Source organism: Dama dama, chromosome 9, assembly GCF_033118175.1.
Source record: "Dama dama isolate Ldn47 chromosome 9, ASM3311817v1, whole genome shotgun sequence".
Classification (NCBI taxonomy): domain Eukaryota; kingdom Metazoa; phylum Chordata; class Mammalia; order Artiodactyla; family Cervidae; genus Dama; species Dama dama.
Genome location: NC_083689.1, coordinates 78554969 through 78578700, shown reverse-complemented (window position 1 = coordinate 78578700; position 23732 = coordinate 78554969). Strand labels below are relative to the sequence as shown.

Below are 23732 nucleotides of genomic sequence, written 5' to 3'. Positions count from 1 at the left end.
TTGCTTGGGGCAGAGGTGAATTATCTGGTTTATGGGGGCTCAGATAGAGGTCACTGCTTGGATTGCAGTTCTGACTTGTCTGAGGTTTGTTTTGTGTAAATGTGGAAGTAGCAGCTTCTGAATTCTTGTAGTGAAGCAAACCTTATCTTCTGTTTGAAGCTGGATTTACTCCAAGTTTCCATGATGAGATCTTATAAACAGAACTCTCCTCTTAGTAGATATAAATATGAAGAGATGTATCTTTTGACCTTCTCTGTGGAATCTTTATAGGTTCCAAAATGTGACTATTAACATGTCAAAGAATATTTGGGGTAGAGAGTGGACATGCTCATTTCTAAACTGAGGCTCAAATCAGTTATTTTTCGTGGAAAAAAAAATAAAGCACTCAACAGCAGACTGCTTCTCTAAACAATTCAGAATTTCATTATTTGAGAAGAGGATTTATTTTTCTATATTTATAAAACAACTAGGAAATGATTTTAGCAGTGTTAATAAGGCAATAGCAAAATTGGGACTAAGGAAATATTGTTGTATCATTTTCTTGAGAATAAAATGTTGTGCCAACTTTATTGTTCATGGGCAGTGATGGGGGAAAAAAACAAAACACTTTAGTGTCCTTGCCAATTTCAAAATTCCTAGCCTTAGTAATGAATTAGCCACATTTCAAATATCCCTGGAAAGGTCATCATCTTGAGGCAGGATAAGCACATACAACTAACTGTTTTTATGTCACTAAAAAGCACATTTCAGAACAGAATCCTCCAGGTCTCAAAGTTGGAAATTCATGAAGGTAGAGTATATTGCCAGAAATACTCTTTTGAACAGGAGGTGCTTAATGAAACCAGATTGTGTTTCTCAGATACTAAGAGGGTTTAAATTTTTTTTTTTCATTACCTATAAGCAATTCCAAATATGTCAAATAGATCATTTACTGGCCTCAGGAGGGAGTCAGGGAAACATAATTGTTTTACTTCTTAAATGGGGACACTGAGTCACAGATTATTTAACTTTCTCTTTAGAACCATCATTGTTACCATGTTGGTATTACATGAGCTGTTTGCAATAATGGAAAATCCATTTATTACTGGAGAAGTTATTCAAAGACAATACAATTATTGTTAAACTGGTGTTGGCTTTACAGAACATGATTTCAAAATGTCCTTTGTTGAGATTCTCTTTCTATGTAGCTACTATGCAAATGATGGTAACAGACATAATAAGCTAATCATTGTCAGATTTTTAGTGAGCAAGTGTGAACTCTTGGTAGATTTTAAGTTAGGAAAACTGGATTATATTACACAAATCTGAATATTAAAATATTTTAGCCATTAACCACATTAAATATATGTTTTTAAGTTAGGGTGATTTTATCTGGATAACAAGGAGCTTTCACATAAACTTACTTTAGTTCTAGGTAAAGAATTTAGAATGTTCTTTCCTCTTTGGCCCTCTTAAAACATAGTTTATCTTTTTTCCTACATTACTTCTCAATTGGAGAGGACAAAAAGGAAACACTGCTGAGAAGAATTCAAAAGTATGAGCTCTAGACTCCAGCTTTCTTGAGGGACACTGAGGATAGCAGATAGGCTTGACCCACTTATTTATTAATTTGTTCATCAAATGATTATAGGCTGTCTACCATGTTCCAGGGATTATTCTGAATGTTAACAATATCATAGTGAATAAGACAGACAGGTTCCCTGCTCTAGTGGTACTTATATGCTTAAGGAGAAACAGCAAACAGGTAATCAAACACCTAATTTTAGGCAATATAAAAAGATAAAATACAGTAGAGGATAGAGAATTAGATAAGTATGGTAAAGGGGTTGGATATTTCAGATGTAGCTTACACTGGTTCAAGAAAGTTTATTGTGAAATATTCAGGACTTTTGCAAGTAGGTTTTTAAGTCACCTGTAGCTTGAAATCTAGGAAATTGGCAATGCCTATAATCAGAATTCCCACCCCTTCTCCGAGAGTCAATTTACCAGCATACCTTTGGAAATGATAGGCAAAGAAAGTGCTTTTCTAGAGATGACTTTTGAACAGAGACTTGAATGTACTGAAGAAGTAAGTTATGAAAAGATGTTGGGGAAGAACATTCCAAGTAGGCTGGAACTCTAAGTACAGAAGCCCTGAGATAAAATAAATAGCTTAAAATATGGACATAATGTGAAAAGCAAGTTAAAATGTATCCAGAGATCTAGGAGAAGTTATATAATATAGGCCATGACAAGGAATCTACCTTTTAACTACAATATAGATCTACAAAGGTAGGTTTTGAGTGGGGAAGGAATATAATTGTTTTCATTATTTTAAGGATCATTCTAGCTATTCCATGGGGATCAAAAGATGTTAAGAGTTGAGATTAAAAATAGGAAGTTGAGTTTGGGTGCTATTGTGAGTCTGCCTTGCAAGAGATGATGGTGGGCTCTACTAGCATCACTGTGGATGTGGTGAGAAGTAGTAATATCTAGCATATATTTTAAAGTAGAATCTGTAGAGCATAATCACAGTGTGAGGATAAGAGAAATCAAAGAAAATTTTTGTTTTTGCCCCAAGCTAAAAGCCAAGTACTGATATCATTTTCAAAAATGCAAAGGTTGGGAGACAGGTTTGATATGTTGGGGCCTAAGAATTAACATTCTATTTTGTATACAAAATGTCATATTAGGTTTAAAATAATATGAGTCTATATATACCACTCTTATAGAATTGTCCTATTGTTTATCACGAAAGTGATCTGATGAATTGATTCAATTTATGGGAAATCTTCCTGTGAATTGTATGGTTCCGTCTGTGATCAACATTTACCCTGAAGCAGTATTGAGCCAGCGACTAGGAAGATATTGAATTCTATAGTACTGGAAGTAATTTCTTCTCACAATTAACATATAGTAGTCCAGTATCATTCCTTTTGATAATGCTGAAGAAGCTGAAGTTGAACAGTTCTATGAAGAACTACAAGACCTTCAAGAACTAATACCCAAAAAAGATGTCCTTTTCATTACAGGGGACAAGAATGCAAAAGTAGGAAGTCAAGAAACACCTGGAGTAACAGGCAAATTTGGCCTTGGAGTACAGAATGAAGCAGGGCAGAAGGCTAATAGAGTTTTGCCAAGAGAACGCACTAGTCATAGCAAACACCCTCTTCCAACAACACAAGAGAAGTCTCTACACATGGACATCACCAGATGGTCAACACTGAAATCAGATAGATTATATTCTTTGCAGCCAAAGATGGAGAAGTTCTATACAGTCAGCAAAAACAAGACCGTGAGCTGACTGTGGAACGGATCATGAACTCCTTATTGCCAATTTAGACTGAAATTGAAGAAAGTGGAGAAAATCACTAGACCATTCAGGTATGACCTAAATCAAATCCCTTATGACTATACAGTGGAAGTGAGAAATAGATTTAAGGGACTAGATCTGACAGATGGAATGCCTGATGAACTATGCATGGAGGTTTGTGACAATGTACAGGAGATAGGAATCAAAACCATCCTCAAGAAAAACAAATGCAAAAAAGCAAAATGACTGTCTGAGGAGGCCTTACAAATAGCTGTGAAAATAAGGGAAATGAAAAGCAAAGGAGAAAAGGAAAGAGATACCCATTTGAATGCAGAGTTCCAAAGAATAGCAAGGAGAGATAAGAAAGCCTTCTTCAGTGATCAATGCAAAGAAATAGAGGAAAACAATAGAATGGGAAAGACTAGAGGTCTCTTCAAGAAAAGTAGAGATACCAAGGGAATATTTCATGCAGAGATGAGCACAATAAAGGACAGAAATGGTAGGGATCTGACAAAAGCAGAAGATATTAAGAAGAGGTGGCAAGAATACACAGAAGAACTGTACAAAAAAGATGTTCATGACCCAGAAAATCATGATGGTGTGATCACTCACCTAGAGTCAGACATCCTGGAACATGAAGACAAGTGGGCCTTAGGAAGCATCACTATGAACAAAGCTAGTGGAGGTGATGGAATTCCAGTTGAGCTATTTCAAATCCTGAAAGATGATGCTGTGAAAGTGCTGCACTCAATATGCCACCAAATTTGGAAAACTCAGCAGTGGCCACAGGACTGGAAAAGGCCCGTTTTCATTCCCATCCCAAAGAAAGGCAATGCCGAAGAATGTTCAATGCACTCATCTCACACGCTAGTAAAGTGATGCTTAAAATTCTCCAAGCCAGGCTTCAGCAATACGTGAACCACAAACTTCCAGATGTTCAGGCTGGTTTTAGAAAAGGCAGAGGAACCAGAGATCAAATGGCCAGCATCCGCTGGATCATTGAAAAAAGAAGAGAGTTCCAGAAAAGCATCTATTTCTGCTGTATTGACGATGCCACAGCCTTTGACTGTGTGGATCACAATAAACTGTGGAAAATTCTGAAAGAAATGGGAATACCAGACCACCTGACCTGCCTCTTGAGAAACCTGTATGCAGGTCAGGAAGCAACAGTTAGAACTGGACATGGAACAACAGACTGGTTCCAAATAGGAAAATGGGTACATCAAAGCTGTATATTGTCACCCTGTTTATTTAATTTATATGCAGAGTACATCATGAGAAATGCTGGGCTGGAGGAAGCACAAGCTCGAATCAAGATTGCTGGGAGAAATATCAATAACCTCAGATATGCAGATGATACCACCCTTATGGCAGAAACTGAGGAACTAAAGAGCCTCTTGATGAAAGTGAAAGAGGAGAGTGAAAAAGTTGGCTTAAAGTTCAACATTCAGAAAACTAAGATCATGGCATCTGGTCCCATCACTTCATGGCAAATAGATGGGGAAACAGTGGAAACAGTGGCTGACTTTATTTTTCTGGGCTCCAAAATCACTGCAGATGGTGATTGCAGCCATGAAATTAAAAGACACTTATTCCTTGGAAGGAAAGTTATGAGCAACCTAGACAGCATGATTAAAAGCAGAGACATTACTTTGCCAACAAAGGTCCGTCTAGACAAGGCTATGGTTTTTCCAGTGGTCATGTATGGATGTGAGAGTTGAACTATAAATAAAGCTGAGCACCAAAGAATTGATGCTTTTGAACTGTGGTGTTGGAGGAGACTCTTGAGAGTCCCTTGGACTGCAAGGAGATCCAACCAGTCCATCTTAAAGGAGATCAGTCCTGGATGTTCATTGGAAGGACTGATGTTGAAGCTGAAACTCCAATACTTTGGCCACCTGATGTGGAAAGCTGACTTATTTGAAAAGACCCTGATGCTGGGAAAGATTGAGGGTGGGAGGAGAAGGGGACGACAGAGGACTAGACGGTTGGATGGCATCACCGACTCGATGGACATGGTTTGGGTAGACTCTGGGAGTTGGTGATGGACAGGGAGGCCTGGTGTACTGTGGTTCATGGGGTCACAAAGAGTCAGACACTACTGAGCAACTGAACTAAACTGAATTCCTTTTTATTTCCCAGTTTTAGAACTTTATAAATTATGTGATATAGTCTATATCAAATATTAATTTGGAACTTCCATTGAATTGTAGAAAAAAGATCACAAAATTAATTTTTTAAATAATTAATATATTTAAAGAGATTCATTTAGAAACTTATATAGATACATTTGTTTAAAATTACTGAATATTTAAAAGTTAAAGTTTTACCTATGTTCACAGGCGAAGACGAACTGTATGAAAAGTAACATAAAGACTATCTTTAGGACCAGATTACAGATAAATTCTATAAATCCCAAAAAGGTGAGATTTTCATATAAAATTTGTAAACTTCTTTAAGTAGATATACAGTTTCTGTTTCCAAATTTTATCCTTCATAAATATTGCATGAATTCAATAGTACCATAAAAAATTAAATGCCTGAATTTGAAGTCAATAGTACTTACAACAATCAACTTTTATGAAGTTTAATTTGCATTTGTTATTATAGCCTTCATTATTCTCAAACATTAATTCTTTAAATGCATATCACATGCTATGTAGTATTAAAATGTATTTTGACTCAGTTTTAGAATAATTGAATTAATTGTTCTAAAATCTGCAGTCTCTGTGTAGAATATGTATTTAATTTTCCTGTATTGATAACTTTATCAGCAAACATATTTTGTCAGTATTTTATATTTATTTTTGTTTCTGATTAAGACATTGAAATGTTCCTATTAATCACTTTCAAAAAAATAAGTGAAAAGGAAATAACAGGATGTTTTCTTTTGCTGTGTGGCAGATTTAAGAAAAGTGAATATAGATAGAAATGGGTTACCTTCAATAAATATGGATCACCTTGGGAACAGAAGGGTCTGCTTCCTTCCTTGTGAAGTTTGTCTCTGTCACTGGTTATCTATAGGTAATACTGATAAATAAATTAGCTTCTCAAAATGAAAAATCACGTTTCCTTAAATAAAAGAAACACTCTGATTGAAGAAGGAAGGTTAAAGTATGTGATGAAAAGTCACTGTACAATGATGCAAAAGGAAAATTTCAAATCTCTTCCCAAGATAAAAAAAAAAAATCAAAATCAAGTTCTAACAAGTAATTGAAAAAGATCCCAGTAAACAGAAGGCATCTTTCATTTTTATCTTCTTTGACTGTTATTGGCAGAAAGCTGATATATGTTACTTTTATTGATTTAATATACACATCTAACATCTAAACTGTCTTATATTTTACACCTCTTATATGAATATAATGTGGAAACTGTAACTTGAGCTACTAGGGGAATAAGAACACTGAAAAATATCCTGTGTGGCCACCACAGCTGTTGTAGTGGGATGAAGTTATACCTGTCATTATAGGAGATACATCAGGTAAATTAGTTTCTATGGAATTGAATCTCCCTTTCATGAACATAATCCTCAAGATTGCTGGACTGGGGGTAGAAATTTACCTGTACTTATAATAACATGACTGTAGAGGAAAAGATGATACCATGTTTAACCATGATTACAAGGCAATGCTTGAAACAAAACATCTTACCATCAGTCACTCATTCTTTATCTGTAAAATGAGGATAAGAGTACACACCTTATAGATTTTCATGAAGATTAAAAGAGAAATTGCATATAGAGTCCTAAATGATAATTTGCTATTTCTTGAAATAATAGGTCAAATGATGATTTTTATACTTTGAGTATCAAGAGACAGGTATGTATCATGGGAGGAAAGATTATTTTAATTCAGTTGAAAGCAAATACAGTATAAAGGTAAGTATATTTCTTTTATGTCATAGTTGAAAGTGAAAGTGGAAGTTGCTAACTTGCGTCCAACTCTTTGCGACCCCATGGACTACACAGTCCATGGAATTCTCCAGGTCAGAATACTGACGTGGGTAGCCTTTCCTTTTTCCAGGGAATCTTCCCAACCAAGGGATCGAATGTACCAGTTGCTGCTTTAAATGTTTTACAAGTAAGAACTCATAACAAACCTATGCATAAAGAAGTATTTTTTTCATATTGTATAGGACATGGAACTAAGGCACGGGGAATAACCTCTGAAAGAAGTTGAGCCAGCAGGCAAACCTAAATTAGCTGGTGCCCAGAACACAGTGAAACCCCACACTCCACTACTCTGTCTCTTTTAAGTGTTACAAAACTTCCACTTTTACCTGACAGACTATGTCATTTGAGTATCATATGTCATGTATATATGTATGCATGCCTTTCTATAAAAGTACTGCATCATTCAAATTCATTGAATAAGTCTATATTCAAAGCAAATAACTATAAAAGCATGATGATACTCCATTTCCTTTTGAGGAGAAAACAGATATCATCAGTTATCTCATTGTTTCCAGTTAGGCATATTTTTCCCCAAACAGAATTAAATTTGCATTTTAAAGACTCACCTTATCAAAAGTATATTTAAGATTAACCACCTCAAGCTAACCCTGGTTGGTAGTTTACTGTTCTACGTGCTGTTTTAGTGATTATTTTTTAAATAACTTGTTTTATTTTTAAATACATAAATAGCACCAACTTTTTTAGGTGGTCAATATTAAACTCCTGAATAGAGTTAGGTTGATCCAGTATCTGAATTATTTTCTCTTACTCTGGTTTAACCTAGACTTTCTCTAAGTTTGTGGATTTAGTGAGAATTTTAAAAATTAAAAAAAAAAAATATATGTATGTCTCTAAAAATCAGAAGAGGAAAAAATTTCAACTTCTCTTTCTCTTCCTATTTCCCTTCAATCAGTCAGTTCAGTCACTCAGTCATGTCTGACTCTTTGCGACCCCATGGACTGCAGCATGCCAGGCCTCCCTGTCCATCACCAACTCCTGGAGATTGCTCAAACTCAAGTTTATTGAGTTGGTGATGCCATCCAACCATCTCATCTTCTGTTATCCCCTTCTCCTCCTGCTTTCAATCTTTCCCAGTATCTGGTTCTTTTCCAATGAGTCACTTCTTTGCATCAGGTGGCCAAAGTATTGGAATTTCGGCTTCAGCATCAGTCCTTCCAATGATATTCAGGACTGATCTCCTTTAGGATGGACTGGTTGGATCTCCTTGCAGTCCAAGGGACTCTCAAGAGTCTCCTCCAGCACCACAGTTCAAAGCCATCAATTCTTCGGGGCTCAGCTTTCTTTTGGAGAAGTAAATGGCAACCCTCTCCAGTATTCTTGCCTTGAGAATCCCGTGGACAGCGGAGCCTGGTGGGCTGCTGTCCATAGGGTTCCGCAGAGCTGGACACGGCTGAAGCGACTTGGCTGCAGCAGCAGTTTTCTTTATAGTCCAGCTCTCACATCCACACATGACCACTGAAAAAACCATAGCTTTGACTAGATGGAACTTTGTTGGCAAAATAATGTCTCTGCTTTTTAATATGCTGTCTAGGTTGGTCATAACTTTTCTTCCAAGGAGCACACATCTTTTATCTCATACCTGCAGTCACCATCTGCAGTGATTTTGGAGCCCCTAGAAATAAAGTCTGTCACTGTTTCCATTGTTTCCTCATCTATTTGCCAAGAAGTGATAGGAGAAGATACTATGATCTTAGTTTTCTGAATGTTGAGTTTTAAGCCAACATTTTCACTCTCCTCTTTCACTTTCATCAAGAGGCTCTTTAGTTCTTCACTTTCTGCCATAAGGGTGGTGTCATCTGCATATCTGAGGTTATTGATGATATTTCTCCCAGCAATCTTGATTCCATCTTGTGCTTCAGGCAGCTCAGCTTTTCTCATGATGTACTCTGCATATAAGTTAAATAAACAGGGTGACAATATACAGCCTTGACATACTCCTTTTCCAATTTGGAACCAGTCTGTTGTTCCATGCCCAGTTCTAACTGTTGCTTCCTGACCTGCATACAGATTTGTCAGGAGGCAGGTCAGGTGGTCTGGTATTCCCATCTCCAAGAATTTTCCACAGTTTGCTGTGATCCACTGTTTAGTTCTGTTCATTTCCCTTCAAGAACACTTTAAAGATCTAAACCAATCATTTTAAAAATTTAGAATTAAAATATTTGTAAGACAGAAGCAAAATATGAGCTGCCTATTTTGAGTGCTTTCTTGGTACCAGCTCCATCATCACCTTTAAACCTTCCACTGTTCTCTGTGCTTAGTATTACTATCATTGTTACTCAGTCACTCAGTCACGTCTCACTCTTTGTGACCCCGTGGACTGCAGGATGCCGGGCTTCCCAGTCCTTTTCTATCTCCCAGAGCTTGCTAAAACTCAGTATCATTAGCCCTATTTTACTTTTAAGAAATCAGCATAACTTAACCTCAAGAATACCTGTTAGCTTGCTCAAGTGCATGCAGCTCCAGAGAAGGGATATAGATATGTCTGTTTCTGTACCTGACTGCTTGCAAAATCCAGCCTACTGCCTGCCAAAGAGTTGTTTGACACCCACCTCCTACATTGTACTTATGAAGAGAAGGCCTCTTGAGATGGAAGCAAGGCCTCTGCTCTTTTAACTCTTGTTCCCTCATGAGTAAAAAGCCAAGATAGATGTGGGTATCTGTAAAACATTCAGGCTAAGAGAGTGCTATAGTTTCATTAAGTTTGCCAAGTATGATGAAAAAGAGAAAGAAAAAAAATAAGCAAAAATTTCAATTGTCAATTTCTCTCAGTTGCACAGTCATGTCCAACTCTTTGTGACCCCATGGACTGCAGCATGCCATGCTTCCCTGTCCATCACCAACTCCTGGAGATTGCTCAAATTCATGCAGGTCCATCAAATCTGTGATGCCATTTGTCAACAAGTTGACTCAATACAATATACACTGCTAAATCTAGAGCTTAATTTTATGTAAAACCTATTGTCTTAATTTTATATTGTTTAGAGGTTATATATATATATGTGTGTGTGTGTGTATTATTTTAATGGTTTTGAGGTTATATATAGTAGTTAATTATTGCTTAAAACTAGTTTTATAAAGTTATCCACAGGAAAGCATGCATTCATATGCTCTCAATTGCACCATTTGAACTAAAATTATTCTTTTTCTTCTTACTAATATTAAAGTAGAAAAGTGAAATGTCCCATTTGCCATATATTGTACTCAATATGGTTTGCAGAAAATAATTTTCCACAGTCTGCCAAAGAAATCTACACCTGCACAAAGATCACAACCTTAGTCATAATTAACCTATGGGAAAGAAATTAAATAGACAAGTGATAGTGGTACTGAGGAGATTAAAAGAAACATCCTCTATTGTATTTCTCAGAGAATATTAGATTAAAATTCAAATTCTTTCTAGTGACAGATTGTTAGAAGAATAAGAAATGGCACAAACAATCCATTTCAGGACAAAGATTTAACAAAAATAGGAAGGTTAATTATAATTGAATATTCCCTATGGATATCTCATAAGATATGCCTCAGTCTATTTCTTATTGACAGGTGGTACTGTAAATTAAATGTGGTATTATGCATTCAAATTGGATTTCAACTACTCATCATCCATAGTGTAACATTAGAATTAGCCCTGATGATGACAGTCTAAAGATCATAATGAGAACAGGTGCCCTTTTCCATTCATATTGCAGTGGAGAAGGTCGGAGTTAGAGATTGGATTTATAATTTTGTTATAATCTTTGCTGCCTGAAAAATTCATTCTATGTATCAACTATCAAGAATATTAATACTGGGCTGAATAGTCTCTGAATTAATGACAAAGACCACTTGTCTTCTACAAGTATTGTGCCAAATTAAAAAAAAAAGTGGCATTCAAAATCCTGTCATCAATCACTGTTTATATTAACAGGAGGATGTTTTTGTGTTCTTCAGAGCCTCCTGAAGAAACAAAACAAACCAAAAACAGCAACACTGAGGCACCTGTTAAACAAGATAATCCTAAATAAAAAAAAAAAATAGTGGAAAGAGAGGAGGAGGAGGGAGAAGAAATGGATGAAGGGTTTGTGTCTCTGATAATAGTCACGAGCAACTTCAATCGTGTGAATCAGTGCTTCTCATTCAGAGATAATCTGCAGAAATCTGCTGTGGAATTCTATGAAGGTATTTATATACCTGGACATGCAAATGCTCAAATCATTCTCTGTGTAATTCTGATGCATTGCTTGCCTCATGATCCTATGTATTATTTCTCAAAACAAGAGTTGTGCATTATCTGCATTAGAAAAAGCACTGGGAGCAGTAAAAGGGGATGCTTGTTGAAAATTATGGTTCCTACTAATTCAGATTCTCTGGAAGTGAGGCCTGTGAGGTTTTACTTTTTAACACCATCTGCAGGTGAGCCTGATGATTCTCAATCATCTGTGGCATCTTGGCCATGCACTCTGATGAGCTGCTCCCTGGCCTGATGCTCCTGCTCTTCGGCCAACTGCTATCCTTATGGAGTATGAGAATCTCTGGAGCGAGGTTGCAGAATTACTACTTGGCAACTCAGTCATTATGGCAATCACAAAATCTAGGTAAGAAAGATTAAAGTAGGGGTGTCACATGATGAGTTACTCTGGTTGTTTTGTTTGTGAAATTAATATATTATTCCTTCTGTTAAAGAATATCTTTATATGACAGGACCATGGCATTTTCAAGCCACAGTCTCATCAGATATTTCAGAGGTTTCTGGTTAGTCATTAACACTAATAACCAAGATTGATTTCATTTAAAATTATTGCTAGTTACCATGTATGAAGATTGAAGAAAAACAGTTGGCACATAATGCTAGATATCTGAACACAAACATAACTCATAACAAGTAGTTTCAATAAAACAAATGTCCATTTTGTTTTAATTTGTCTCCAAACAATTGCCTAAAATTTAAACTGCAAGAAACAGTGATTATAATAGCATCTGGTAGATTTTCTATCTCAACAGAGTATTTTTTTAAATAGCTGTATGTAATTATTCATGACATTTGGGATTATTGAACACAAATACAAGAAAGGGAATGAAATGTTAAGCCTTTCTGGGGATAAAAAATATTGTATATCTTTATTATAACTCCTAATTTAATTATGTATTCTTAATGCCATCTGGTGAGATTATCTTAAAAGTTAACAAAAGAGATCAATCTGACACTTAACAAATAAATCTGAAAGAGTATAATACTGGGACGTTGATATTATGCAATCAATATAACTAGAATAATGCGAAAAATAATAAAAGAAGGAAACCATCTTAGCTCTAGTGCACATTCATTATCATTGTGGGATGAAGAGTGACTTTATTATTCTCTCACTCGTGACATTAGGTATAATAATGTGTGTGCATGTTAGTCACTCAGTTGTGTCTGACTCTTTGTGACCCCATAGACTGTAGCCCACCAGGCTCCTCTGACCATGGAATTCTCCAGTCAAGAACACTGGAGTGTTCTATTTCTTTCTCTAGGGGATCTTCCCAATCCAGAGACTGAACCCCATTCTCTTGCATTGCAGGCAGTTTCTTTACCTGCTGAGCCACCAGGGAAACCCCAAATAATAATCACATATTTAAATAAAAATGATACGTGTACCTGTTCCAAACGGTAGAAGGTAGGAATGTGTAGTCAAGAACAACACAAATCTGGAGTCAAATACTGAAGGTCTCCATCTCTTTACCAGTTGTCAGAAGTGTGTAAGTTGTTTAACCTCTCTGGACTTTGGAGTCCTCATTTGAAAGATCCATATAATGCATTTAGAAAAGTACTGGGTGTATAGCACTATATATATTTTTATATACCATGCATAATTTCTTTAAGCAAAAAAACCACATGACTTAAAATCAGAAAATGCCCTCAGATTCCTTTTCTGTCATAGAGGCAAATCACTTAACTTTTTAACACTAATAAAATTTAGTAAATTTTCAATACCTTATTTGAAATTTAAGGTATTATTTTACAAGTTTATTATTAGGATTAAATAAAATTACCTTTCTTGCCTGGAAAGTTCCATAGAACAGAGGAGCCTTGTGGGCTACAGTCCATTGGGTCACAAAGAGTCAGACATGACTGAGCACAGACACAAAACTACCTTTGCTCATGTCGCCATCAAGTTTCTGATGACTATTCGGTGTCTGATGAGTTTCTTCTTTAAGTCTCAATTTGATATAGAATTCTAGCCATGACCAGAGGGCAAAGAATATAGATTTCAAAATCTGGAGGTAACTCTGAATGTGTTTTCATAATGAGCACCATTTGGTATGGGAAATAAAAAAGCCCCTTTTCTTAGCTCTGTAATCTGACATCTGAGATCAGCATAGGAATTTAACCCATATGTTTAGCTAATTCAGTCTATTTCTTTGAGTTTGTTTCAAAGGCCAGCCTAGTCTTTAATAACTATAAGGTGCACACGTTTGGATATGTCAAAAGAACTGATGTATTCTAGGGTTCTGAGCAATCAATCCTATCTGGAAAAGAAGTTAGGCTGTTTTTCTGTTCTTGCGCACCTGAAGCTGTGAAGTGTTAGGAGATGTTAAAGTACCACAATTAGCGACCTCAATTATTCATATTTTATACCATTCTAAACACTATTAATTTTTTAAGTATTATGGAAAATTCCACTAAATACTATTCAAGAAAAGTGTTTTTCTCTTTCGATTGATACTATATCATGAATATAATTTTTCTCAACATAAAGTTAGTATATGTGCATACTAAATCTCTTTAGTCATGTCCAACTCTTTGAGAACCTATGTACTGGAGCTGCCAGGCTCCTCTGTCCAAGGGATTACTCGAGTGGGTTGCTGTGCCCTCCTCCAAGGGATCTTCCTGACCCGTGGGTCGAACTCAAGTCTCTTTACATCTCCTACAATGGAGGTGTGTTCTTTACCACTATCACCACAATATAACACCAGGCAAATGCATTCAGACAATATGGTTTTCTATGATTAAGAACAAGATATCAGCATACAAATTCATCATTTAGGGAACTTTATAAAGTAATCAATTCAGTTAAAAACAGAGTAAATAAGATATAAACTTGTAAAACTGTGAAACAAAATCAAGCCAGGTGAAAAGTATCTTTTAATTTTTTTCAAGAAAAATAAGGTTTTTGTTGAAATGTTTCAAATTCATTGTGGTACACTGAATTGATTATATTCAAGAATTGTATTGACAGCCTGTAACTTTTTCTTCAACATTAACTTATTTTCCATGCCTTACAACATGCAAATACATGTATCAATTTGCAGAGAAAGAGTAAATGTAAGTTATTTTTGCTGTTTATTCATATGTTAGATTAACTTTATCAACCCATATATTAAAATGTAATCATTTCATTGTCAGGAGCCTAAAGCTAATGTTAATTACAGTTTGAAACTTCGATTATTAATGCATCTTTACCTACTGAAGTGTGAAATAAGCAATAGTAGTTGAAATTCACCAATTAAATTAGCTTCTGAGACAAGAATTCATAAGTAGGCATTTGTTCATTATGAACAAATGCTGTAGAATTTCATGTTCTAAGCTACGCTCATGAAATATTAGACCCAAGGAGAACAATTGTTCAAAAAAAACAAAAACAAAAAACTGCAGTATATTAAATAAATACAATAGATGTGATAAGCATCCTATATTCTTTATCTTTACATTTCATATGTCACCAGAAAAAAGAATGCATAGGCTCAGTCCATAGAAGAATACAGAAGTTTTTGTTTTATTTTAAATTAATAGGGAAAAGAGAGAGATCTAGTTTGTTCACATAGTAATGCCTTAGTCCATTTAGAATATAACAATTCCATAGACTAGATGGCTTACTAACAACAGAAACATCTCGCTCACAGTCCTGGAGCCTGGGAAATCCAAGATAAAGGAGCCAGGAGATTCAATATCTAGTAAGCCTCTCCTTAGGCTTAGTGGTAGAGAATCTGCCTGCCAATGCATGAGAGGTGGATTCAATCCCTGGGTCTGGGGTATCGCTGGAAGAAGAAAATGGCAACCCACTCCATCACAATATTCTTGCCTGGGGAATCCCACGGACAGAGGCGCCTGGCAGGCTACAGTCCATGGGGTCACAAAAGAGTCAGACATGACTTAGCAGACTAAACAACAACATCAGACCCAGAGGACTCCACCGACCCTCCTGCTATGGAAAAACATAGTGAGAAATGGCCACATGAGCCAGGAAGGAGAGGCTTGTGGTGGTGGCTGTTAAGACTGCTAAGTCATGTCTGACTCTTGCAACCCCATGGATTGGAGGCCACTAGGCTCTTCTGTCCGTGGGATTTCCCAGGCAAGAATACTGGAGTGGGTAGCCATATCCTTCTCCAGGTGATCTTCCTGGCCCAGGAATCGACCGGAGTCTTCTACTCGGCAGGTGTATTATTTACCACTGAGCAACCTGGGAAGTCTGGGTCTCTATTATAAGGGCACTGATCGGGTGAGATGATTGGATGGCATCACCGACTCAGTGGACATGAGTTTGGGCAAGCTCCGGGAGCTGGTGATGAACAGGAAGGCCTGGCGTCCATGGGGTCGGGAAGAGCTGGACAAGACTGAGCGACTGAACTGAACTGAACTGATCTCATTCATTAATCCCATTCCTGCACTTGTAGGGGTCTCCGCCTCCTATAAGAGCCAGAGCCCCCGCAGGCAACACTGAGGCCGGCGAGGCTCCAGGAGGGATAAGGAAGGGAAGCCGTCAAGCTGGCTGAGTCGGCCGCTGCCTGCCTCCCCTCCCTGCTGCGGGCGGGCACCATGCGGGGTGGGGCTGGGGGCGGGCGATGCCTAGTGGCGTCAGCGCTGAGGTCACCTCTTCAGGGAGTTGGACAGTAACCAGGATAGTCGTGTGGACATCCGTGAGTTGCGCCAGGGACTGGCCCGGCTGGGCGGGGGCGACCCGGACCGCGACGCCCAACAGGGCATCTCCCCTGAGGGTGATGCTGTCCCAGATGGCGGCCTTGACCTGGAGGTGTTTATCCTCTACCTGCAGGAGCAGGAACGGCGCCTCCTACTTCTGTTCCACGGTCTGGACCGCGATCAGGATGGTCAGATCGACGTCTCTGAGATGCAGCAGAGTTTCCGAGCCCTGGGCACTTCCATGTAGCTGGAGCAGGCAGAGAAAATCTTGCACAGCATAGACGCGTGATAGTACCATGGCCATTGACTGGCAGGAGTGGCGTGACCACTTCTTGTTGCATTTGCTGGGCAACATGGAAGACGTGCTGTATTTCTGGAAGCATTCCACGGTTTTGGATATTGGCGAGTGCCTGACCATCCAGGATGAGTTCTCAGAGCAGGAGAAGCTGACTAGCATGTGGTGGAAGCAGTTGGTGGCGGGCGCGGTGGTGGGTGCCATGTCCCGGAGAGGCACAGCCCCTCTGGATGGCCTCAAGGTCTGCATGCAGATCCACGCCTCCAAGCCCAACAGCTGAACATCCTGGGGGGCCTCTGGAAGGAGCATTCCAGGCTTCCCTGTCCATCACCAACTCCCAGAGTTTTCTCAAACCCATGTCCATCGAGTGGGTGAGGCTATCCAACCATCGCATCCTCTGTCATCCCCTTCTTCTCCTGCCTTCAATCTTCCCAGCATCAGGGTCTTTTCCAGTGAGTCTGTTCTTCTCATCAGGTGGCCAAAGTATCAGAGTTTCAGCTTCAGCATCAATCCTTCCAATTAATATTCAGGACTGTTTTCTTTAGGATTGACTGGTTTGCTCTCCTTGCAGTCCAAGGAACTCTCAAGAGTCTCTCCCAACACCACAGTTGAAAAGCATCAATTCTTTCATGCTCAGCTTTCTTATGGTCCAGCTCTCACATCCATACATGACCACTGGAAGAACCATAGCTTTGACTAGACGGACCTTTGTTGGCAAAATAATCTCTCTGCTTTTTAACATGCTGTCTAGGTTGGTCATAGCTTTTCTTCCAAGCTAATTGGTTATTTATGCTTCTCTGGTGCCACATGCATAACAAATAGTTTAATTCTTATGAAGGATGATTCTCATAATTATTACAAGTGTATTACTATGCACTATAGCACAATATCCCTCAGAGTGATCTTTTTATATATGTACAGTTTGTATGATTATTTTATAGGTAAGGATCCAGGACCACAGAAAGATTAAGTAACTGATGCCATGATTTGGAAGGACCACTCCAAACTCTATAAAGTGTTTTCTAAGATTTTGTTCCTAATGAAATTTTAAACACAGAACATGATAGAGATTGATGGACTCCTATGTACAACTACCAAGATTTCACACTTTCATAATTTTCTAATGCTTTTTAATGAATGAGAGTATTACAAATGAAGTTAAAGTCCTCTTTGAACTACTCCATAATCGTATTACCCTAGGATTAACTTCTATGAATAATTTGTTGTTTATAATCCTGATGCCATAATTTTATACTTTATCAAGGAATGCTTATATATTTTTCTGTTCTAAAATTTGATGTAATATTATCATGCTCTACTACAGCAGCATTGGAAAACTTTCTTTGTCATTTCTTTTTTTCTGTATTTAGATATATTTAATACATATTTTTAACTTATTTTCTCTGCATTCTCATTCATGGACTATAGTTGAGGAGATCTTACTAGAAAGCTTCTATGTATGTACTCATGCATATTTTTTACTTGATTTCTGAAGTTATATTTTATCAGAGATTCTTGTCCCTCAGTTCTGGAAAATTCTCTGCTCTAAGATTTATGTCTAAGTATGTATGTATTTTATCTACATATCTATTCCTGTTACTTTGAGTTTCTTTGAAATACCTTGCGGTTCATAGTTTGGACTTTTTTACCTCTCTTCTACTCTGTTTGCAATTTAAGAATAAAAATATTCCAAAGAGTAAAATCTGTAATTTTACCATTATATATCTCTTAACTTCTACTTTCTGTCTTGGCCCAAAACAGATGCAGAGAGGGTGAGGATACTCTTGCCGTATTTTTAGTATTTTGGTGAGTTACTAGCAATTCATTTAAAGAAGAAGTAAATGCTGAAAAACTTTTCCAAATCAATCATGTATTCTGACATAATTTCAGATATAAACACACACTGATGCATATATATATGTGTGTGTGTGTGTGTAGATATATGTATATATATATATATATGTCATTTCTGTATATTTAGGCTATTGAGGTATATTAAAATTATACAAAAATTATGAGATACGCATGTAAGAATATATTAACATATATTTATATATTTGGAGAGAAAGAGAAAATGGTATATAGCTACACATCATACATATATATGACAGTGGAAATAAAAATTAACCACTTGATTTCTACAGAATTTTTCTCAACAACAGAAGTACCATTGTTCAAGAATACATCTTTAGTAAGTATATTTATTATAAGGATATGGCATTATGGATATATTAGTCTGAATAGCTATAAAAGACAAGCAGACTAATAAACTATTTTCTGTGAGAATGAAACTTTGGGACTTGACAGTGAAGTATATTCTGTTAAAAATAGTGATAAGTATATATCAGTAGATAGCAAGTAATAGGAAAAAAATGGCTGACAATAATTTCAGTGAAAAAAGGACTAATGCCATTATGTTGTATATATACGTTCCTTATTCCCGGCAATTTTTTTTTCAGTCTCATTTTATTCAATTGAGGTGGGATATGTAAGACGAGTAGATATCAGTAGATTGCACAAATTATTTCAAGATTTCCAATCTTTATTATTTTTTTAACATTAAAAAATCAATTTATCTGAGGTCTGAAATACTGAAGAACAAGCATAATCCAATCTTTAAATATAATTGGTGATTTTAAAAAAATCAGTTCAGGGAGGAGCCAAGATGGCGGAGGAGTAGGACGGGGAGACCACTTTCTCTCCTACAAATTCATCAAAAGAATAACTGAACACAGAGCAAACTTCGCAAAACAACTTCTGATCGCTAGCTGAGGTCATCAGGCGCCCAGAAAAGCAGCCCATTGTCTTCGAAAGGAGGTAGGACAAAATATAAGAGATAAAAAGTGACACAAAAGAGCTAAGGATGGAGATCCGTCCCGGGAGCTCTTAGGCGGCATTGCTTGGGGTAGGGTCCGGGCCTGAGTGCCCTGAGGACAATCGGAGGGAGCTTCTGTGAGTTGCCAACATGAACTGTGGGAGACCAAAAGAGAGAGAGTAAATTAACCGGCCGGAACACACTGCCGGCCGTTCGCAGAACAAAGAGACCGAGAGGGTCCAGAGAGGAGCTCGCAGGCTGCGGACCTGCCCAGCTCCGCCGGAAGCAGGAGGCAGGGAGGAGGGGAAGGTCGCGGCGAGACACAGGGCGCAGGCACCCGACCGGCGCGGGCGGGGACTGGGGCTGGGGACGCGGAGGGCAGAAGGCGCGCGCACCCGACTGGTGCCAGCGGAAACTGAGACTGGGTCCGCGGAAGGGAGGGGGCGCGCCACACCTGGGGAGAGTGCGCCCACCAAGCCCCTGGCTGCCTGGACCGCTCTGACGGGGAAGGCGCAGAGAGCAGGCGCAGCTTCTCCTTCCGCGCTTTTGTGGAACACCCAAGGGCTGGAACCTCTCGCAGTGCGGGGCGCACTCCATATAGAACAGCCGGGAGCCTGAGCGGCGCAGACGGAGAAAGCAGGGTCGGCGCCCGCCCCCCCGCAGCGCCAGCCCCTCCCGGAAGCGCAAGCCCCTCCCCGCGGAGCGACGGAACTAGCTACCTGAATAAGAGTCCACCTCCGCCCGCCTGTGTCAGGGCGGAAATGAGGCTCTGAAGAGACCGGCAAACAGAAGCCAAATAAACAAAGGGAACCGCTTCAGAAGGGACTGGTGCAACAGATTAAAATCCCTCTAGGAAACATTGACTACACCGGAGGAGCCTGTAGATATCGAGAAGTGTAAGCTGGAACGAGGAGCTATCTGAAACTGAGCCGAACCCACACTGACCACAACAGCTCCAGAGAAACTCCTAGATATAATTTTACTTTTTTCTCTTTTTTTATTTATTTTATTTTTTTTAATTTTTTTTATTTTTTTATTTTTTTTCTTTTTTATTTTTTCTCTTTTATTTTCCTTTAAAGTCCCCTATTACTCCCCCATTACTCCTTAACTTTCATTTCCATAGACTTTTACGATTTTTTAATTAGGGGGAAAAAAAAATTTTTTTTTCTTTCTTTTTTTTTTCTTTTCTTCCTTTTTTTTTCCTTTCTTTTTTTTTCTTTCCTTTTTCTCTTCTATTTTCTATTTTTCTTTTTCTTTCATTTCTTTTAAAGTCCTCTAGTACTCCTCTACTACTCCTTAATTTTCATTTCCAATACACTATAACCTTACAAAAAAAAAAAAAGAAGAGAAGCCCTATTTTTAAACCGAAGATTATTCTCTCCCAATCTTGACTCTATGTTTTCTACCTCAGAACACCTCTATTTCCTCCTTTCCCCTTCTCTTCCCAATCCAATTCTGTGAATCTTTGTAGGTGACTGGGCTACGGAGAACACTCTGGGAACAGACAGCTGCGTAGATCTGTCTCTCTCCTCTTGAGTCCCCCTTTTTCTCCTCCTGTTCATCTCTATCTCCCTCCTCCCTCTCCTCTTCTTCATGTGACTCTGTGAACCTCTCTGGGTGTCCCTAACGGGGGAGAATCTTTTAGCCATTAACCTAGAAGTTTTCTTATCAGGGCTGTACAGTTGGAGAAGTCCTGAGACTACAGGAAGAATAAAACTGAAATCCAGAGGCAGGAGACTTAAGCCCAAAACCTGAGAACACCAGAAAACTCCTGACTACAAGGAACTTTAAGTAATAAGTGACTGTCCAAAAGCCTCCATACCTACACTGAAACCAACCACCACACAAGAGCCAATAAGTTTTAGAGCAAGACATACCACGCAAATTCTCCAGCAACGCAGGAACATAGCCCTGAACATCAACATACAGGCTGCCCAAGGTCACACCTAACACATAGACCCATCTCAAAACTCATTACTGGGCACTCCATTGCTCTCCAAAGAGAAGAAATCAAGCTCCACGCACCAGAACACTGACGCAAACTTCCCTAACCAGGAAATCTCGACAAGCCAATTGTCTAACCCCACCCACTGGGTTAATCCTCCACAACAAAAAGAAACCACAGGCCTCCAGAATACAGAAAGCCCACTCCAGATACAGCAATCTAAACAAGATGAAAAGGCAAAGAAATACCCAACAGGTAAAGGAACATGAAAAATGCCCACCAAGTCAAACAAAAGAGGAGGAGATAGGGAATCTACCTGAAAAAGAATTTAGAATAATGATAATAAAAATGATCCAAAATCTTGAAAACAAAATGGAGTTACAGATAAATAGCCTGGAAACAAAGATTGAAAAGATTCAAGAACTGTTTAATAAAGACCTAGAAGAAATAAAAAAGAGTCAATTACAAATGAATAATGCAATGAATGAGATCAAAAACACTTTGGAGGGAACCAAGAGTAGAATAACGGAGGCAGAAGATAGGATAAGTGAGGTAGAAGATAAAATGGTGGAAATAAATGAAGCAGAGAGGAAAAAAGAAAAAAGGATCAAAAGAAATGAGGACAACCTCAGGGACCTCTGGGACACTGTGAAACGCCCCAACATTTGAATCATAGGAGTTCCAGAAGAAGAAGACAAAAAGAAAGGCCATGAGAAAATACTCGAGGAGATAATAGCTGAAAACTTCCCTAAAATGGGGAAGGAAATAGCCACCCAAATCCAAGAAACCCAGAGAGTCCCAAACAGGATAAACCCAAGGCGAAACACCCCAAGACACATATTAATCAAATTAACAGAGATCAAACACAAAGAACAAATATTAAAAGCAGCAAGGGAAAAACAACAAATAACACACAAAGGGATTCCCATAAGGATAACAGCTGATCTATCAATAGAAACCCTCCAGGCCAGAAGGGAATGGCAGGACGTACTGAAAGTAATGAAAGAGAATAACCTACAACCTAGATTACTGTATCCAGCAAGGATCTCATTCAGATATGAAGGAGAATTCAAAAGCTTTACAGATAAGCAAAAGCTGAGAGAATTCAGCACCACCAAACCAGCTCTTCAACAAATGCTAAAGGATCTTCTCTAGACAGGAAATGCAGAAAGGTTGTATAAACGTGAACCCAAAACAACAAAGTAAATAGCAACGGGACCACACCTATCAATAATTACCCTAAATGTAAATGGGTTGAATGCCCCAACCAAAAGACAAAGATTGGCTGAATGGATACAAAAACAAGACCCCTATATATGCTGTCTACAAGAGACCCATCTCAAAACAAGAGACACATACAGACTAAAAGTGAAGGGCTGGAAAAAAATATTTCATGCAAACGGAGACCAAAAGAAAGCAGGAGTCACAATACTCATATCAGATAAAATAGATTTTCAAATAAAGGATGTGAAAAGAGACAAAGAAGGACACTACATAATGATCAAAGGATCAATCCAAGAAGAAGATATAACAATTATAAATATATATGCACCCAACATAGGAGCACCGCAATATATACGGCAAACGCTAACGAGTATGAAAGAGGAAATTAATAGTAACACAATAATAGTGGGAGACTTTAATACCCCACTCACAACTATGGATAGATCAACTAAACAGAAAATTAACAAGGAAACACAAACCTTAAATGACACAATGGACCAGCTAGACCTAATTGATATCTATAGGACATTTCACCCCAAAACAATCAACTTCACCTTTTTCTCAAGTGCACACGGAACATTCTCCAGAATAGATCACATCCTGGGCCATAAATCTGGTCTTGGAAAATTCAAAAAAATTGAAATCATTCCAGTCATCTTTTCTGACCACAGTGCAGTAAGATTAGATCTCAATTACAGGGAAAAAATTGTTAAAACTTCAAACATATGGAGGCTAAATAACACGCTTCTGAATAACCAACAAATCATAGAAGAAATCAAAAAAGAAATCAAAATATGTATAGAAATGAATGAAAATGAAAACACAACAACCCAAAACCTATGGGACACTGTAAAAGCAGTGCTAAGGGGAAGGTTCATAGCATTACAGGCTTACATCAAGAAACAGGGAAAAAAACCAATTAAATAACCTAACTCTACACCTAAAGCAATTAGAGAAGGAAGAAATGAAGAACCCCAGAGTTAGCAGAAGGAAAGAAATCTTAAAAATCAGGGCAGAAATAAATGCAAAAGAAACTAAAGAGACCATAGCAAAAATCAACAAAGCTAAAAGCTGGTTTTTTGAAAAAATAAACAAAATTGACAAACCATTAGCAAGACTCATTAAGAAACAAAGAGAGAAAAACCAAATTAACAAAATTAGAAATGAAAATGGAGAGATCACAACAGACAACACTGAAATACAAAGGATCATAAGAGACTACTACCAGCAGCTCTATGCCAATAAAATGGACAACTTGGATGAAATGGACAAATTCTTAGAAAAGTATAACTTTCCAAAACTGAACC

General features: G+C 38.0%; 1 pseudogene; it reads left to right on the top strand.

Moving 5' to 3' along the window:
- Positions 1-11314: 11314 nt before the first annotated feature.
- LOC133062911 (mitochondrial adenyl nucleotide antiporter SLC25A23-like) overlaps positions 11315-23732 on the top strand; it is a 28462-nt pseudogene continuing 16044 nt past the window's right edge.